Consider the following 21,244-nt stretch of genomic DNA (forward strand, 5'->3'; position numbering starts at 1 on the left):
CTATTCTCTACACCAGGCTGTTCTAATAATATCTGCAGCCAGACTCCTTGTTCCAGGACTGTCGGTTCTGTCTGTTTTAATCTTTGCTAGAAGCAGAATAGCACAGCAACTAAGATTGATTTCAACTTCCTAGGAATAGGTCCTTGTTCTGCCTCAATCGTGGACAAGTTATTTCACATTTCTAATCTCTGTGTTTTATGTTTTATTTTGCAAAAAGAGAAAAACAATGTATATCACATAGGATGGTACTGAGGATTAAGTAAGATAATTATAAAATGGTTGTTGCATTTCCTAGGACGTCCTAAGAACTCCAGCTGCCTATCCTCTTGTTCTTCAATCACACTGGCCTACAGGAAGTTCCCAGAGGTCTCCTCCTAAATGTAAAATTCTTAGAGGTCTTCTCTAATCACACTGGAAATAGCCTTCATCACATTATCGTCTCATCTTGTTTCATTTCTCTTCATTGTATTTAGCTGATATGTATTTTATAGTACCCCCTTGCTCACAAGAATGAGGTTCACGAGAAGAGGGACTTTGTCTTCCTTATTCACTGCTCTATCCCCAGCACTTAGAGGAGTACCTTGCTTATGGCATCTTTTTTTTTTTTTTCTTGAACATCTTTATTGCAGTATAATTGCTTTACAATGATGTGTTAGTTTCTGCTTTATAACAAAGTGAATCAGTTATACATATACATATATCCCCATATCTCTTCCCTCCTGCATCTCCCTCCCTCCCGCCCCTCCAGGTGGTCACAAAGCACCGAGCTGATCTCCCTTTGCTATGCGGCTGCTTCCCGCTAGCTATATATTTTACATTTGGTAGTGTATATATGTCCATGCCACTCTCTCACTTTGTCTCAGCTTACCCTTCCACCTCCTGGTTTGCTCAAGTCCATTCTCTAGTAGGTCTGCATTTTTATTCCCGTCTTGCCCCAGGGGTCTTCATGACCATTTTTTGTTGTTGTTTTTTAGATTCCATATATATGTGTTAGCATGCGGTATTCGTTTTTCTCTTTCTGACTTACTTCACTCTGTATGACAGACTCTAGGTCCATCCACCTCGACAAATAACTCAATTTCGTTTCTTTTTATGGCTGAGTACTATTCCATTGTATATATGTGCCACATCTTCTTTATCCATTCATCTGTTGATGGACACTTAGGTTGCTTCCATGTCCTGCCTATTGTAAATAGAGCTGCAATGAACATTGTGGTACATGACTCTTTTTGAATTATGGTTTTCTCAGGGTATATGCCCAGTACTGGAATTGCTGGGTCGTATGATAGTTCCATTTTTAGTTTTTTAAGGAACCTCCGTACTGTTCTCCATAGTGGCAGTATCAATTTACATTCCCACCAACAGTGCAAGAGTGTTCCCTTTTCTCCGCATCCTCTCCAGCATTTATTGTTTGTAAATTTTTTGATGATGGCCATTCTTACCATGTGAGGTGATATAACATTGTACTTTTAATTTGCATTTCTCTAATGATTAATGATGTTGAGCATTCTTTCATGTGTTTGAAGGCAATCTGTATATCTTCTTTGGAGAAATGTCTATTAAGTCTTCTGCCCATTTGGGGATTGGGTTGTTTGTTTTTTTGATATTTAGCTGCATGAGCTGCTTGTAAATATTGGAGATTAATCCTTTGTCAGTTGTTTCATTTGCAAATACTTTCTCCCATTCTGACGGTTGTCTTTTCGTCTTGTTTATGGTTTCCTTTGCTGTACAAAAGCTTTTAAATTTCATTGGGTCCCATTTGTTTATTTTTGTTTTTATTTCCATTTCTCTAGGAGGTGGGTCAAAAAGGGTCTTGCTGTAATTTACATCATAGAGTGTTCTGCCTATGCTTTCCTCTAAGAGTTTGATAGTGTCTACTGGCCTTACATTTAGGTCTTTAATCCATTTTGAGTTTATTTTTGTGTATGGTGTTAGGGAGTGTTCTAATTTCATTCTTTTACATGTAGCTGTCCAGTTTTCCCAGCACCACTTATTGAAGAGGCTGTCTTTTCTCCACTGTATATTCTTGACTCCTTTATCAAAGATAAGGTGACCATATGTGCATGGGTTTATCTCTGGGCTTTCTATCCTGTCCCATTTATCTATATTTCTGTTTTTGTGCCAGTACCATACTGTCTTGATTACTGTAGCTTTGTATTATAGTCTGAAGTCAGGGAGCCTGATTCCTCCAGCTCCATTTTTCATTCTTAAGGTTGCTTTGGCTATACAGGGTCTTTTGTCTTTCCATACAAATTGTGAAAACTTTTTTTAATTAATTAATTTAGTTTTGGCTGTGTTGGGTCTTCGTTTCTGTGCGAGGGCTTTCTCCAGTTGCGGCAAGCGGAGACCACTCTTCAACACTGTGTGGGGGCCTCTCACTGTCACGGCCTTTCCCATTATGGAGCACAGGCTCCAGACGCGCAGGCTCAGTAGTTGTGGCTCACGGGCTTAGTTGCTCCACAGCATGTGGGATCTTCCCAGACCAGGGCTCGAACCCGTGTCTCCTGCATTGGCAGGCAGATTCTTAACCACTGCACCACCAGGGAAGCCCCAAATTGTGAAATTTTTTGTTCTACATATGCAAAAAATGCCAGTGGTAGTTTGATAGGGATTGCATTGAATCTGGAGATTGCTTTGGGTAGTATAGTCATTTTCACAATGTTGATTCTTCCAATCCAAGAATATGGTATATCTCTCCATCTGTTTGTGTCATCTTTAATTTCTTTCATCAGTGTCTTATAATTTTCTGCATACAGGTCTTTTGTCTCCTTAGGTAGCTTTATTCCTAGATATTTTATTCTTTTTGTTGTAATGGTGAATGGGAGTGTTTTCTTAATTTCATTTTCAGATTTTTCATCATTAATGTATAGGAATGCAAGAGATTTCCGTGCATTAATTTTGTATCCTGCTACTTTACCAAATTTATTGATTAGCTCTAGTAGATTTCTGGTAGCATCTTTCAGATTCTGTATGTATAGTATCATGTCATCTGCAAACAGGGACAGCTTTACTTCTTTGCTGATTTGGATTCTTTTTATTTCTTTTTCTTCTCTGATTGCTGTGGCTAGAACTTCCAAAACTATATTGAATGAAAGTGGTGAGAGTGGGCAACCTTGTCTTGTTCCTGATCTTAGTGGAAATGGTTTCAGTGTTTCACCATTGAGGATGATGTTGGCTGTGGGTTTGTCATATATGGCCTTTATTATGTTCAGGTAAGTTCCCTCTGGGCCTACTTTCTGGAGGGTTTTTATGATAAATCGGTGTTGAATTTTGTCAAAAGCTTTCTCTGCATCTATTGAGATGATCATATGGTTTTTCTCCTTCAATTTGTTAATATGGTGTATCACATTGATTGATTTGCGTATATTGAAGAATATTCACATTCCTGGGATACACCCCACTTGATCACGGTGTATGATCCTTTTAATGTGCTGTTGGATTCTGTTTGCTAGTATTTTGTTGAGGATTTTTGCATCTATGTTCATCAGAGTTATTGGCCTGTAGTTTTCTTTCTTTGTGACATCTTTGTCTGGTTTTGGTATCAGGGTGATAGTGGCCTCGTCAAATGAGTTTGGGAGTGTTCCTCCCTCTGCTATATTTTGGAAGAGTTTGAGAAGGATAGGTGTTAGCTCTTCTCTAAATGTTTGATAGAATTCACCTGTGAAGCCATCTGATCCTGGGCTTTGGTTTGCTGGAAGATTTTTAATCACAGTTTCAATTTCAGTGCTTATGATTGGTGTGTTCATATTTTCTATTTCTTCCTGGTTCAGTCTCGGAAGTCTGTGCATTTCTAAGAATTTGTCCATTTCTTCCAGGTTTTACATTTTATTGGCATATAGTTACTTAATAGTAATCTCTCATGATCCTTTGTATTTCTGCAGTGTCATTTGTTACTTCTCCTTTTTAACTTCTAATTCTATTGATTTGAGTCTTCTCCGTTTTTTTCTTGATTAGTCTGGCTAGTGGTTTATCAGTTTTGTTTATCTTCTCAAACAACCATTTGTGGTTTGTTGATCTTTGCTATCATTTCCTTCATTTCTTTTTCATTTATTTCTGATCTGATCTATATGATTTCTTTTCTTCTGCTAACTGTGGGGTTTTTTGTTCTTCTTTCTCTAATTGCTTTAGGTGTAAGGTTAGGTTGTTTATTTGAGATGTTCCTTGTTTCTTAATGTAGGATTGTATTGCTAAAATCTTGCCTCTTAGAACTGCTTTTGCTGCATCCCATAGGTTTTGGGTCATCGTGTTTTCATTGTCATTTGTTTCTAGGTATTTTTTGATTTCCTCTTTGATTTCTTCAGTGATCTCATGGTTATTAAGTACCATATTATTTAGCCTCCATGTGTTTGTATTTTTTACAGATTTTTTCCTGTAATTGATATCTAGTCTCATAGTGTTGTGGTCAGAAAAGATACTTGATACGATTTCAATTTTCTTAAATTTCCCAAGCCTTGATTTGTGACCCAAGATATGATCTGTTCTGGAGAATGTTCCATGAGCACTTGAGAAGAAAGTGTATTCTGTTGTTTTTGGATAGAATGTCCTATAAATATCAGTTAAGTCCATCTTGTTTCATGTATCATTTAAAGCTTGTGTTTCCTTATTTATTTTCATTTTGGATGATTTGCCCATTGGTGAAAGTGGGGTGTTAAAATCACCTACTATGGTTGTGTTACTGTCGATTTCCCCTTTTATGGCTGTTAGTATTTGCCTCATGTATTGAGGTGCTCCTATTTTGGGTTCGTAAATATTTACAACTGTTATATCTTCTTCTTGGATTGATCCCTTGGTCATTATGTAGTGTCCTTCTTTGTCTCTTGTAATAGTCTTTGTTTTAAAGTCTCTTTTGTCTGATATGAGAATTGCTACTCCAGCTTTCTTTTGATTTCCATTTGCATGGAATATCTTTTTCCATCCCCTTACTTTCAGTCTGTATGTGTCCCTAGGTCTGAAGTGGGTCTCTTGTAGACAGCATATAGATGGGTCTTGATTTTGTATCCATTCAGCAAGCCTGTGTCTTTTGGTTGGAGCATTTAATCCATTCACATTTAAGGCAATTATCGATATGTATGTTCCTATGACCATATTCTTAATTGTTTCATGTTTGTTATTGTAGGTCTTTTCCTTCTCTTGTGTTTCCTGCCTAGAGAAGTTCCTTTAGCATTTGTTGTAAAGCTGGTTTGGTAGTACTGAATTCTCTTAGCTTTTGCTTGTCTGTGAAGGTTTTAATTTCTCCGTCAAATCTGAATGAGATCCTTGCTGGCATGAGTAATCTTGGTTGTAGGTTTTTCCCCTTCATCACTTTAAATATGTCCTGCCACTACCTTCTGGTTTGCAGAGTTTCTGCTGAAAGATCAGCTGTTAACCTTATGGGGATTCCCTTGTTTGTTGTTTGTTGCTTTTCCCTTGCTGCTTTTATTTTTTCTTTGTATTTAATTTTTGATAGTTTGATTAATATGTGCCTTGGCGTGTTTCTCCTTGGATTTATCCTGTATGGGACTCTCTGTGCTTCCTGGACTTGATTAACTATTTCCTTTCCCATATTAGGGAACTTTTCACCTATAATCTTTTCAAATATTTTCTCAGTCCCTTCCTTTTTCTCTTCTTCTTCTGGGACCCCTATAATTCAAATGTTGGTGTTTTAATGTTGTCCCAGAGGTCTCTGAGACTGTTCTCAATTCTTTTCATTCTTTTTTCTTTATTCTGGTCTGCAGTAGTTATTTCCACTATTTTATCTTCCAGGTCACTTATATGTTCTTCTGCCTCAGTTATTCTGCTATTGATCCCTTCTAGAGTATTTTTAATTTCATTTACTGTGTTGTTCATCACTGTTTGTTTGCTCTTTAGTTCTTCTAAGTCCTTGTTAAACGTTTCTTGTATTTTCTCCATTCTATTTCCAAGATTTTGGATCATCTTTACTATCATTATTCTGAATTCTTTTTCAGGTAGACTGCCTATTTCTTCTTCATTTGTTAGGTCTGGTCGGTTTTGACCTTGGTCCTTCATCTGCTCTGTGTTTCTCTGTCTTCTCATTTTGCTTCACTTACTGTGTTTGGTGTCTCCTTTTTGCAGGCTGCAAGTTCGTAGTACCCATTGCTTTTGGTGTCTGCCCCCAGTGGCTAAGGTTGGTTCAGTGGGTTGTGTAGGCTTCCGGGTGGAGGGGACTAGTGCCTGTGTTCTGGTGGATGAAGCTGCATCTTGTCTTTCTGGTGGGTAGGTCCATGTCTTGTGGTGTGTTTTGGGTTGTCTGTGGCCTTATTATGATTTTAGGAAGCCTCTCTGCTAATGGGTGGGGCTGTCTTCCTGTCTTCCTAGCTGTTTGGCATAGGATGTCCAGCACTCCAGCTTGCTGGTCATTGAGTGAAGATGGGTTTTGGCATTGAGATGAAGATCTCTGGGACATTTTCACCGTTTGATATTATGTGGAGCTGGGAGGTCTCTTGTGGACCAATGTACTGAACTTGGCTATCCCACCTCTGAGGCAGTGACCTGACGCCTGGTTGGAGCATGAAGAGCCTGTCATCCACACAGCTCAGAATAAAAGGGAGGAAAAAGAAAGAAAGAAAGAACGAAAGGAAGGAAGGAAGGAGGGAAGAAAGAAAGAAGAGAGCAACCAAACCAAAAAACAAATCCACCAATGATAACAAGAGCTAACGACTATACTAAAAAAAAACAAAAACAAACAAAAAACTGGAGAGACAGAACCCTAGGAAAAATGGTAAAAGCAAAGCTATACAGACAAAATTACACACAGAAGCATACACATACACACTCACAAAAAGAGAAAAAGGGAAAATGAAAACATATTTTTGCTCCCAAAGTCCACCTCCTCAATTTGGGATGGTTTGTTGTCTATTCATATATTCCACAGATGCAGGTACATCAAGTTGATTGTGGAGATTTAATCCACTGCTCCTGAGGCTGCTGGGAGAGATTTCCCTCTCTCTTCTTTGTTTTCACAGCTCCTGGGTTTCAGCTTTGGATTTGGCCCCACCTCTGCGTGTAGGTCGCCTGAGGGCATGTGTTCCTTGTTCAGTCAGGACGGGGTTATAGGAGCAGCTGATTCAGGGGCTCTGGCTCACTCAGGCCGGGGTGAGGGAGGGGTACGGATGCGGGGCGAGCCTGTGGCCACATAGGCCGGTGTGATGTTGCACCAGCCTGAGGCGTGCAGTGCGTTCTCCCGGGGAAGTTGTTCCTGGATCACGGGACCCTGGCAGTGGCGAGCTGCACAGGCTCCCGGGAGGGGAGGTGCAGAGAGTGACCTGTGCTTGCACACAGGCTTCTTGGTGGTGGCAGCAGCGGCCTTAGCGTCTCATGCCTGTCTCTGGAGTCCGCGCTGGTAGCTGTAACTTGGGCCCGTCTCTGGAGCTCCTTTAAGCAGTACTCTGAATCCCCTCTCCTCGTGCACCAGGAAACAAAGAGGCAAGAGAAAGTCTCTTGCCTCTTCGGCAGGTCCAGACTTTTTCCCGGACTCCCTCCTGGCTAGCCGTGCTTCACTAACCCCCTGCAGGCTGTGTTCACGCCGCCAACCCCAGTCCTCTCCCTGCGCTCCAACCGAAGCCCAAGCCTCAACTCCCAGCCCCACCCAGCAGGTGAGCAGACAAGCCTCTCGGGCTGGTGAGTGCCGGTAGGCACCTATCCTCTGTTCGGGAACGTCTCCGCTTTGCCCTCCGCACCCCTGTTGCTGCGCTCTCCTCTGTGGCTCCGAAGCTCGCCCCCTCCGCCACCCGCAGCCTCCGCCCGCAAAGAGGCTTACTAGTGTGTGGAAATCTTTCCTCCTTCACGGCTCCCTCCCACTGGTGTCGGTCCCGTCCCTATTCTTTTGTCTCTGTTTTTTCTTTTTTCTTTTGCCCTACCCAGGTACATGGGAAGTTTCTTGCCTTTTGGGAAGTCTGAGGTCTTCTGCCAGCATTCAGTAGGTGTTCTGTAGGAGTTGTTCCACGTGTAGATGTATTTCTGATGTATTTGTGGGGAGGAAGGTGATCTCCACGTCTTACTCTTCCACCATCTTGAAGCTCCTCTTGCCTATGGCCTCTTGAAACACCTATTTTTTCCCTGAACAAAGGGAATCGTATAAGAACATGCTGTTATTAAAAGTTAAACTACTTAGAATCACTCGTATATGTGGATGTTAGTATAAACATTAGGATTTTGGAGGGAATGATGTAAGATTGTCAATCATATATGAAAAATGAGATATAGGCATTGAGTCCCTCCTCCCCCCCGTTACTCCTACACCCATCCGTTTTCTGCAAATAACATATTCCTCAAATGCATTTTCTATTCCATCAAAAACCAAACAAGTAATTAGTCTTCCAAATTAAGTATATCAGCCCTCAGAGTAATAAAACACTAACTGTAAGATTTTCAGTGATTGACTTCCTGAAAAATTAATACCAGATAACTGTACTCTTTTTGAGAACAAAAAGTGTAATAGTTTTTGAGAACATAAAATTTATGAACTTTTTTAACCTAAGTGTTATGTTTCATATAGCTCTTCCATCTGTCTCTATTTAGAAATATTTTATTTATTCGTATTTAGGTAATCACATTGCTTCGAGACAGATAGGAAATGATTGATAATTTTTAAGAATTTTCATAAAATGTTGGTATCCTTAGTCACACACATATTCAACAATGGCAACAATGCAATGATTAATGTTCAGGTAATTTATGCTCCAGAGAACAATTAATTGCTACAACCTGGAATTTCCTATTATGCATGAACTTTGAAGAACTATAATTTTCTGGATAACTCAGCTGAAAGTCTAGCAAAATGGAATGTGCAAGTAATTTCAGAAAGTGTTCTACTAACATTTATCTTGATAAATTATTTCAGTTCTACGTTTGATTTTGCAGACACATCACAATGTCATTGTGTCATTGAGATAACTGAAAAAGCTCATAGAAGTGATAATTGCCTCTATATTTTCCAGTTGGATGTTAAAATGATTTAAAAAAAATAACCATGATGCACTGTTAACACAATTTCTTCTATAAGTTACTTTAGCTGCTTTTAAAATATTAGCAGTTGCAGTATTTGCATATTTTCTCTATGAATACTGATTTAATCTCATCTCGCTCAAAAAACTAAACCAAACCAAACCAAACCAAACCAAAAGCAAAAACAGAACGTCCTAATTGAATAGAGTAATAACTCTATGGAATTAGGTATTCTAAATCAGAACTGGTTTGTAGCATGTTGTACAAACTTTTCTATCTTATGAACTTAATTGACTAAGTGGTTATGGGAACTATAAAATACATTTTTCACCTGACACTTCTTTGTCCAGGAGTACACAACATTTTATAAACCTGCCCTTAACCTCACATACCTAAAAGGCTCATTTTCTACATTTCTGAGAGCTTATTCTCTATGTAAGATCTTAATTGAATTATTCAAAATTCAGCATAGCATTTATATTATTACTGAGGAAGGAAACAAAAGTAGAAGGTTAATTCTGGATGCATTGAGCACCTACTAAGAATGAGATTTTAAAAGTTTGAGGGTGGTATGAGCACAGAGATATAACACAGTTCAAGAAGAGACTTATGGGGCTGTTATAAGCATTTGCTGATTTGTATGCTTTCATCGTCCCAAAGGAAGCAGGGATCAAATTTTTGTGATTTCTACTGAAACACAAAATAAAACAAAAACCCATTCTGACTTGAACAATTCAGATATATGTGAATGTCTCCATTACCCTGTAAGCTCCTTGAAGGCAGGAATTATATCCTCTTCATTTCTTTGTTTCCTAAATGCCTGGTACATGTGTTACATTTATTTAATTGAATTTACACCCTCGTGGGAAGAGGCAATAACCTCCACTTACAGGTTGGCATTCAAGGGCAGAGTTCATGTTGCTTCAGCGTAGTAAGTCGGTCAAAGTTAAGAACACAGTTTTCATCTCACGAATGCTTTTAAATCTGAAGCAAAATTACAAGAATAATAATAATCCCTCTTGCTCTATTTTTATTTTCCTAATGACTTCCTGACATTTTAAACTATTTTTAATAGATAAAATATTAATGTAAAAATTCTGATTAACTTAAAATATATAATTTTAAGGGACAGTAATGATTTTTTTATCTTAGTAAGATTATGAAACAAGCTATTGTAATTATATTCAAAATACAATATAAAATATTAGGCATTTAAAATTTTTACCATTTATTTTTTGTTCACTTATAATAACTACATTCATTTAAAGTTCATTCAACAAATGTTTGTGTATATGTCTGTCTGTCATCTATCTGCCTATCTATCCATCTGTCATTCACACACTTCTAGGCAGGGTGGGATTATAGAGACATAATTCCTATTCTGTAATGAGAAGGAGCTTCATAGTAGCTAGGTGAACAACACACATAAAATTGAATCGAATGTAAGCTAAATGATAGTATCAAACGTGTCTTGTAGCAGTATGTATTTGACTGCATCCCTAGTCAGTATTCATGAGTGTCATGAGTTCTTAGGAAGGAGAGATCACTGTGGTCTGTCAAGAATATAAGACCTACTGTGCAGAATTTTAAACTCATGTTTGAATTTTTCTCATTATGTAGAAAATTCTGATTTCTCTGTGCTAAACAAATAAGCTATATAAAATATGATCAGGAAATCAATAGGAGCACGAAAAAAATAGCTGCTTTGTTGGGTGATAGGATTCCAGATAATAAGATATTTATTCTAGCCTTGACTTCATAATATTGCTTGTGTAGTCCTGTTTATAAATAAACTGTTTACTTTGGCTTCATATTAGCAAAGAGAAATAAATTCTGCTATGTCCTTGTTTAAAATCAAGTAACTAATTCATGTATATCTTCATTCAGGGAATGTTTGTTCATTTATGCATTTAATCATATACTGTTTATTCATACCTCCTGTCTTAGTTTGGGCTGCTCTAACAAATTACTGTAGACTGGGTGGCTTAAACAACAAACATTTATTTCTCACAGTTCTGGAGGCTGGAAGTCCAGGATCATGGCACCAGCACGGTACCAGCCCTCTTCAGGGTTGCAGACAGCTGACGTCTTGCTGTATCCTCACATGGCAGAAAGACATCTAGCTAGCTCTCTGGCCTCTTCTTATAAGGGCACTAATCCTATTCATAAGCATTCCACCTTCATGACCTAATAACCTCCCAAAGGTCTCACCTCTAAATACCATCACATTGAGATTAGGGTTTCAAAATATGAACTTCAGGAGGACACGAACATTCAGTTTATAACAATTCCTATCCATTGGAGTGATCCAGATACTGATGGTGGGATGGACCGGCACTTGTCTTCAGAATGCTAGCGGTCTAGAAAAAGATCCCCATCTCTGAATGGTAAATTTATGTGTGTGTGTGTGTATGTGTGTGTGTGTGTTTGCATGTATATGGCCATATAAGTGTATGAAACTCTGTAAGTATTTAATGAGCTCCTATTAGCTTCATACAAGATACAGGAACTTTTCTGTTTGGTGATGTATGAAATTCACCCTCACATCCCAGGTAAGAAACACCCAAAGTAGAAGTTTTCTGGGAGCCAAAGCAAAACAACCACGTGAGATCTGAAAGATCTTTTGGTCAATATCAATAATGGTTCCCTAAAGAGTTGTTTTACAAATGACATAGGTAGTGTCTTGATGTGATATACATACCAGTTGAAAAGCATATGCCATGAAAAATAGGGGGAATTTTGTAATTATTTTTCTTTAGTCACATTTTATACTTTTTAGAGTGATCAAGATTTTCAGTGAGAATTCACCTAGTTGTGAGGCCTCCTGGATACTAATTAACTTTTGCCATGTTATGATCCTGTACACAGAAAGGTTAAATACATTGCATCTGAGAAAAAAATCTCTTTAAAAACACTGTGTACACAAAGAATTCCTGAAAATGACTGGTAACTAAGTGGTTTGAAAGAGTTAAAATAATTCCCTGTAGGGCTAGTCCATGAAGACAATACCTAGCCCTGTATTGAAAAAACGGACATGGTTTTCAAACTTAGTCTCTTTATGTGGGAAGATTGTGGTGACAGAAAATGCTTATTTCCTTTAATTCAGTTTACCACTTAATCTATAAATGCAAACAATGTTAAAGAATGCTTGAAAAAAATTAATTTGGAAGCCAACATTAACCTCCCAAACCAGCTGAAGTTGCTCAAAAGACAATAAGGGCAAAATTTCATTATATAGACTTCAAGTGGGATTTTAAAAAACCCCATAGCCTTTCCAACTAAAATGATGAATGCTGTTCTGATTCTAATTGACAAGTGTTATATATAAAAGAGTTCTTGCCTTCATTCTTATCAAAACTATGGGGATTTCCAATGATAGGACAATATTATGTGGGTGGAAACTTCTCAGAAGAATAGAGAACTTATCAGTATTTACTTAGCTTCTATTACATTCAGAGCCATAAAAGCAACTACACTCATAAATTTATAGCCAGTCAAGGATATTACCTCTTCCCCAAAGAGGCTAGATATTAAAGGAGTAGAGTGAATGAGCTCAAATCATGAAGTGGTTTCAATATTGGAGGACTTTTCCCCCTTCATATTTCAATTTGTAGACAGTATGTTATGAAGAATCACTGGCTAGCTAAATTTAGGTGTTCAGAAGCAAAAAACAATCTTAACCATTTTTTTCTTACGAGTTTTCTTTTTCTTCTACAATTAGTACTTAATAATAATACCTACACTTTAATGAACTCTAACTGTAGACTAATGGTCACCAAACTTGCTTGAATAAATGTTTTTTATAAATTCACCTTTCCAGATAAAGAAACCAGAGGTTCATAGAGGTTAGGAATCTAGCTCAAAATCGCATAGCAGAGACAGGGCTTAAGCCCAGATCTTTCTGATTCTGGAGCAGATTCTGTATTAGCTTCCTAATTCTACTGTAACAAATTACCACCAACTGAGTGGCTTGAAATAACACAGATTTATTATTTTACAGCTCTTAAGGTCAGAAGTCCAAAAGAGGTCTCACTGGGCTAAATTCCAGGCGTCAGCAAGGCTGCATTCCTCTGCAGACTCTAAGGGAGAATGTGTTCTCTTGCCTTTTTCTGCTTCTACAATCTTCCTCCATTCCTTGGCTCATGGCCCCTTATTCCATCTTCAAAGCCAACAACCCCATCGCTCTAACCTTTTTCTTTTTTTTTTTAATAATAAATTTATTTATTTATTTATCTATTTTTGGCTGCGTTGGGTCTTCGTTGCTGCACGCAGGCTTTCTCTGATTGCGGCTAGCGGGGGCTACTCATTGTTGCAGTGCTCGGGCTTCTCATTGCTGTGGCTTTCTCTTGTTGTGGAGCACGGGCTCTAGGCATGCAGGCTTCAGTAGTTGTGGCTCACAGGCTCTAGAGCACAGGCTCAGTAGTTGTGGCACACGGGCTTAGTTGCTCTGCAACATGTGGGATCTTCCTGGACCAGGGATTGAACCTGTGTATCCTGCATTGGAAGGTGGATTCTTAACTACTGCACCACGAGGGAAGTCCCTCTAACCTTTATTTCTGTCATCACATCTCCTTTTCTGACTCTCTTGTCTCCTGGTTCCATATTTTAAAAACTCTTGTAACTACGCTGGGCCCATCCAGACTATCCACGATAATCTCCTTATTTAAAGGTTCTTAATCACATCTGCAAAGTCACTTGCCATATAAGGTAACATATTCATAGCTTCCAAAGATTAGGGCATCTTTGAAAGACCATTAATCTGCCTACCACAGAAGTTAAAGTAGATCTAGGTAAATATACTGCAGTTGCATGTGTATTTTAAAATTAATATTTTGATATTGTAATTTAGTAGCCCGAAATTATAATCAGTAAGATTAATGATCACTAAAATGATGATAGTATATAATATGAATATATTATGTAATCTGTATATAGTATATATTATACAATGGAATGGTTTTGAATCCAGAAAAATTCCTGCTGCATCATTTACTACCTGTACAACCTGAGGTAAATCTCTTAGTGCCATTTCTTTAGGATTGAAATGGTGGTAAATTAAAACAAAATTTATCCTTAGAACAAATGGAAACAATTAGATGGTAGATGGTCTACAAATAACATTCCGCTGCTCAGTATTCTCTTTTTTACTTTCTAGTATTCAGTGCCTGCTTTGTTTGTTTTTTACTATAATGTTAAATTTGGGTATTTGAATTAATTCATTAACCTGATGATGGCTTTTTCTCATTCCATTTCAGGTACTTAGTTTTTTAAGATGAAGTTTTCTTTGTTGTTTGTTATTATTATAAGTGTACAACTAGTAGTTTTGTGGGAAATGGATCCTGGGTCAGTCTTTTATTGGGCTGGCCAAAAAGTTTATTTGGGTTTTTCCGTAAGACCGTATGAAAAAACCCGAGCGAACTTTTTGGCCAGCCTAATAAAAATGATTTTTTTTTTTCTTTTTTTTTTTTTGAGGTATGCGGGCCTCTCACTGTTGTGGTCTCTCCCGTTGCGGAGCACAGGCTCCAGACACGCAGGCCCAGTGGCCATGGCTCATGGACCGAGCTGCTCCGCAGCATGTGGAATCCTCCCAGACCAGGGCACGAACCCGTGTCCCCTGCATTGGCAGGTGGACTCTCAACCACTGTGCCACCAGGGAAGCCCTAAAAATGATTTTTAAAGATAAATCATGATGAAAAATCTGAAAGAGAAATTAAGAACACACTCCCATTTACCATTGCAACAAAAAGAATAAAATACCCAGGAATAAACCTACCTAAGGAGACAAAAGACCTGTATGCAGAAAACTATAAGACACTGATGAAAGAAATTAAAGATGATACAAACAGATGGAGAGATATACCATGTTCTTGGATTGGAAGAATCAACTTTGTGAAAATGACTATACTACCCCAAGCAATCTACAGATTCAATGCAATCCCTATAAACTACCACTGGCATTTTTCACAGAACTAGAACAAAAAATTTCACAATATGTATGGAAACACAAAAGGCCCCAAATATCCAAAGCAATCTTGAGAAAGAAAAATGGAGCTGGAGGAATCAGACTCCCTGACTTCAGACTATACTACAAAGCTACAGTAATCATGACAGTAAGCTACTGGCACAAAAACAGAAATATAGATCAGTGGAACAGGATAGAAAGCACAGAGATAAACCCACACACATATGGTCACCTTATCTTTGGTAAAGGAGGCAAGATACAATGGAGAAAAGACAGCCTCCCTAATAAGTGGTGCTAGGAAAACTGGACAGCTACATATAAAAGAATGAAATTAGAAAACTTCCTAACACCATACACAAAAATAAACTTAAAATGGATTAAAGGCCTAAATGTAAGGCCAGACACTATAAAACTCTTAGAGGAAAACATAGGCAGAACACTCTATGACATAACTCACAGCAAGATCCTTTTTGACCCACCTTCTAGAGAAATGGAAATAAAAACAAAAATAAACAAATGGGACCTAATGAAACGTAAAAGCTTTTGAACAGCAAAGGAAACCATAAACAAGACAAAAAGACAACTCTCAGAATGGGAGAAAATATTTGCAAATGAAGCAACTGACATAGGATTAATCTCCAAAATACACAAGCAGCTCATGCAGCTCAATATCAGAAAACCAAACAACCCAATCCCCAAATGGGCAGAAGACCTAAATAGACATTTCTCCAAAGAAGATACACAGATTGTCAACAAACACATGAAAGGTTGCTCAATATCACTAATCATTAGAGAAATGCAAATCAAAACTACAATGAGATATCACCTCACACTGGTCAGAATGGCCATCATCAAAAAATCTACAAACAATAAATGCTGGAGGAGGTGTGGAGAAAAGGGAACCCTCTTGCACTGTTGGTGGGAATGTAAATTGATCCAGCCACCATGGAGAATAGTATGGAGGTTCCTTATAAAAATAAAAATAGAACTACCATAGGACCCAGCAATCCCACTACTGGGCATATACCCTGAGAAAACCATAATTCAAAAAGAGTCATGTACCACAATGTTCATTGCAGCTCTATTTACAATAGCCAGGACATGGAAGCAACCTAAGTCCCCATTGACAGATGAGTGGATAAAGAAGATGTGGCACATATATACAATGGAATATTACTCAGCCATAAAATAAACGAAATTGAGTTATTTGTCGAGGTGGATGGACCTAGAGTCTGTCATACAGAGTGAAGTAAGTCAGAAAGAGAAAAACAAATACCGAATTCTAACACATATATATGGAATCTAAAAAAATGGTTGTGATGAACCTAGCAGCAGGACAGGAATAAAGATGCAGACGTAGAGAGTGGACTTAAGGACATGGGGAGGGGGAAGGGTAAGCTGGGATGAAGTGAGAGAGTAGCATTGACATATATACACTACCAAATATAAAATAGATAGCTAGTGGGAAGTAGCTACATAGCACAGGGAGATCAACTCAGTGCTTTGTGACCACCTAGAGAGGTGGGATAGGGATGGTGGGTGGGAGACACAAGAGGGAGGAGATATAGGGATATATGTATATGTATAGCTGATTCACTTTGTTATAAAGCAGAAACTAACACACCATTGTAAAGCAATTATACTCCAATAAACGTGTTAAAAAATAAAATAAAATAAGGATAAATCACAATCTCATGTTCTAGGAGAGTTATAACGAAAGTACCATCTCTGCCTTATCGTTCCCTACTTCAATCACGTTCTCAGCGGTAACTCCTACCTGTGGATTTTTAGTTGTTTTTCTTTGGATGGCTATTCTGCAATTCTTGATCATATGACTGTCAAATTTGAACTGATATAGCTGACTTCCGGTGTGAAAGTTGAGAATCTTTCCCACTTAGCTTACCTCACCTTTCCCCATCCCTTCTTTTAATATTTGACATTTATAGTTTTAGCTTTGTTCTTCTATTGATTACTTTTATAACTCAAAATAACGTAAAGTTTATTTCTTTTTTCCAACAAGTCTATACAGTTCACTTTCTAAGACAAGTTATTAATACTTCCACCCATGTCCTCAAATTTTCCTTCCTCCTCAGGCTAACTTTTTTAGTCAGCTAAACTTTTACTTTTATATTGTCAAGCTTGTTTATATTTACATACTTTCTATAACAGCCACTGTCTTCCTTTTTTTAATATGTTGACTCTAAATGTTGGAAACCTGTAAACATTTGTTTACAGGTTTGTTGACACTCCACTGACATTACCTAATGCTGAATCACAACTAGTGTGCTGTGTTCTTGGATAGAGTCCCATCCCAGTCCCATGCTTGGAAAAAAGTTCACTGTGTCCAAATGGACTCTCTCTTTATTATTTATTTATTTGTTTGTTTTAATTCAGTTGCTTGAAGTCATTCCAAATTACATTTGCTTTATGTGTGGGCCTTGACTTTTTCATACAGGTTTGTTTTTATTCTGAATTTTGTTTCGTTTTACTTCCTGCTCAAATTTTCTGTTATCTGTATTTTATTTTTCCCCTCAAAGTCTCAGAGTTTTTTCCCCTGGAAACTTCCCTTGTGAAGCTCTACATATTTTTTAAGTCTCACAATGCAGTATCCCCAAATTTCAGAAGGATATGAGTGTGGACCTTTTTTCACTCCTTGCATTGGGATCCCCATGGGCCTGTTCAATTTTGAAACTCATTATCATTCTTTAGTTTGGGGATATTTTCTTGTTTTTTTCTTTGATGATTTCTTCTTTCCCATTTCTTTGTTTTTTATTTTCTCATTTTCATTTCTATTCATTGGACCTCCTAGATTAGTTTTCTTTGTCTCTTGTCTTTATTTAATCTTTTTATTCTCTTTCCACTTTTGCTCTTCACATAAGAAATACTTCTATTGCTTACTTTTCAGTCTTCAGGTGCATTTCATGTTTTTGTTATTATATGTTTAATATCTAAGGTCTCTTTCTAGTTCTATGATTATTTCTATTTTTTAATTTATATTAATTTTTTGAAACTATAAGAAATACCATACATGCATAAAATCAGACATTGTCTTCAAGTTTGTCTTGGCTACTCTTATTCTTTTCAACACCATATAGATATTTAGAATGACCTTGTTAATATTCACTAAAAATCATGCTTGGATTTTCATTGGAAATGCTATAACTTCGTTGATTAATTTGCAAAGAGTTGAAAAACCTTTATTTATTGAGTAAGGTAATCCATGAACATGATATATCCCCCTTTTGGTATTTTCTTCAACTTTGGGGTTTTCTGAAAGGGGGTATTTCACATATATGTATCTTAACAAGTATATTATGATTTTATAGAAAACCACAATTTTAAGGGAAAAAAATACCCCTCTGTTTACTTGGAGGTAAAGGAAAAGCTGTGTTAATCAACTCTTGCTACAATACTGCATAACAACAATGACAAAATCATAAAATGCTCAGTGACTTATTGATGGTTTATTTATTTTTACACTCCTGAGGGTATAAAGTAGCCAATCTAGGCTAGGCTCCTTCGGGTTAAGGCTACATTACAGGTTTCTGATGAGGTTTCAGGCCTGAGGTCCAGGCTGAAGGAGCAGCAGAACGAGTGGCATGCTCTTTTCGTGGCAGATCACAGGTGCAGGAGAGAACAAGCTGAGCCATGCAAGCAGTTAAAGTTTCTGTTACATCATGTCCACTAACATTGTATTAGTCAAAGCAATTTCATGGCCAACTCCGACATGAGTGAGATAGGGAAGTGTATCCCACCCACAGTGGGAGGCACTGTAAAATTACATAGCACAGGGTGTGGATGTATAATCCTAGTACAAGAAACTGAATAATTGGATAATAATGCAGTTTATATCGGGAGGAACGTATATGAATAGAAGTACAAGTATTCTTGATGTGCATAACCTTTGTTTGTTTCCCACAAGCGTTGTTTTTTTTTTAAGAGTTTCACTTATAAGTTTAAAAACTTTTCTCATTTACTTTTTAGTGATATATAATTAGTTAACGCTACTGCAGTAGTGGTGAAAATCAGACGGGAAAGGGCCTCAGTCTCTCTCATGAATATAAGATCCGTGTTTCAAACTGTCCCACCAATATTCCTCAGAGACCTTATCCTCAATATGCACCGTTATTTCACTAATTCTTTATTTACTCTAATCCTGATGCTCCTTAATTTCCCATCACCAGATCTCTCTTTTATCTTCAAGTTTTTCTTCTTTCGCATCCCTATAGCCAACTGGTGAACAGATCCTGTCAGTTCCAACTCTGTCAGTGTACCTTTCACATCCCCTCACTCCATTTTTACTCCATTAGAAATTTTCATCTTTAACCAGGAGTTTTGCCTCACAGACGGGTGGGGACAGAAACATCTTACAGAAAAGAAATCTGAGAGTGCCCCACGTTTAGAGGCCTCAGCTGCTAGGTCCCTGGCTCTGCATTGACTTAAATCTCAATGTCTCTAAGATAGCATCTAAAGCCCTTTAGAATTTGGTCTCAATGTTCTCTCACCTGGGGAACCTCCAGCTTCCACCTCCTCTCCTCTGTCTGCCACTCAAACTATGTGAAATGCTGACTTCCAAACATTTACTCTTCTAGATGATTCTCTCATGACCTTGGCCATCATCTCCTGTCTTCTCCACTCAGTAAACCCCGATTCACCTTCCAGATCCAGTTCAGATGCCACCTTTGCCCTCAGGCATTGCCTGACTCACAGTTGGCGGTCTTCTGGGGTTCTCTCAGCATTCTACCCGAATATCCATTACAGAATTTCTTTCTTGGATTCTTTACTTTTGATTATAAAAGTATAAAAAAAAACTTTATAAAAATGAAATGACACATATAATGTTAAGAAGAAAATAAAGTCTGTAGAAATCATTGTTCTTCTCTGCTAAGAGAATACAGTTAACATTTCGGTACTATTTTTTTTTTTTACAGGTTGGTTTATTTAATTTAACAATATGACAGGCATTTTTTCAATTATATTCTGTTTTAAAAATTAATTTAGCTCTTTCTCACCCTAGATTGCTCATTCCTCCAAAGAACATCTATTCTCAGCTTATACCCTATTTCCCGTGAACAATGCAATGTCTGGCAAATAGGAAGTATTTAATTAATAGGTTTGTGAATGTGAAATGAAATGGGAATATTCAATGAGCTAAAAAAGTGTAACTGTAGTCAGTGATAAATTACAAAATTGGTAGTAGTTTACTAATGTCAGGGCATCATGTTATGTTAAATATGATTTTTGGAACGTTGGCGCCTCGACAAGGCAATCGTTATGCTTTAATTCTGTGTTAATAGTATTTTCCTCTGTTTTAACCTTTGGAAATTATTTGCTATAAGGAATCCAGTCACATAAGGTTTTAAATATTGATCAAATAATACTGCAGCGTTAGTACACTGGTAAAAGATACAAAGGGTTAAATCATTCTAGTCCTCTTTTTTTTTTTTTTCTTTTAAAGTCATGTAACTTCTTTGTCTGATCTCCTTATGGTCCTTGTCACAACTATATGGCTTTTAATCACTCATACATTCCGGGAGTTGCTGCACTGCTGGAACCTTAATAATGTTCTAGTTTGTTTGGATGATCTTCCTGATAAAGTCCTGACAGTCTATAATGGGAAGACAATCAAAATAAAAAACGCTCTAAGAGTTCAGGTAGTAGAGCATGCTATTATTTTTCACATGGTGCAAGGGTATTAAAATACTGACTTTCATGCTTTTGATTGAGTTTGTGATGAAATCCAAGAAAAATTGAAAATTTGAATTATTCTACTGCCCGTAGGGACAGTACATCATGAACAGAAAGCAGGCATATGTAACCAATTCTTGTATCACAATCTGAAGAGTGTCAGATTGTCCCTCTTTTATATGAGTTTCTGTAGTATATCTAAGTAATTAATTCATTATATAGCTCTTTTATATTTGCAGTTACCACATGGAATTTTACAAACATATAAACTGTCATCTTTAGCACACACTGTTTGAATAGTTAATAATGATGACTTATCTTGATAGAGCATTTCAGATTTTTCTGGGTACTTTCCATTAAATTATCTGACTCACTAGCCCTTGTAAGCAAGCAGTGGAATTGTTATAATTCTCCACCTGTCCCATCCTTTCTGCCTCCTTCCCTCTTCTTGTTTCCCTGTTTCTGTTTTTTTCTTGTAAAGGAGACTATTTGGTATATGGAAAGAGCACAGAATATGAATTCAGGTATTTCATTCCATCTTTGCCCCCACTGAATTTGGTTTTGGACAGATCACATTCATTTCTCTGAACCATGGTTTCCTAATGGGCAAAATAAGGATAATGGCTAAAGTATATTCCTCAAAGTTGTGAG

The 21,244-nt window shown here is 37.5% G+C and overlaps 1 protein-coding gene across 3 annotated transcripts in view; it reads left to right on the forward strand.

Moving 5' to 3' along the window:
• The window catches only part of HNF4G (hepatocyte nuclear factor 4 gamma), a 130,991-nt gene that overhangs the window by 34,034 nt on the left and 75,713 nt on the right, over positions 1-21,244 (forward strand). The gene's annotated exons all lie outside the window — the stretch shown is intronic.

Source organism: Delphinus delphis, chromosome 17 (genome assembly GCF_949987515.2).
Source record: "Delphinus delphis chromosome 17, mDelDel1.2, whole genome shotgun sequence".
Lineage (NCBI taxonomy): Eukaryota > Metazoa > Chordata > Mammalia > Artiodactyla > Delphinidae > Delphinus > Delphinus delphis.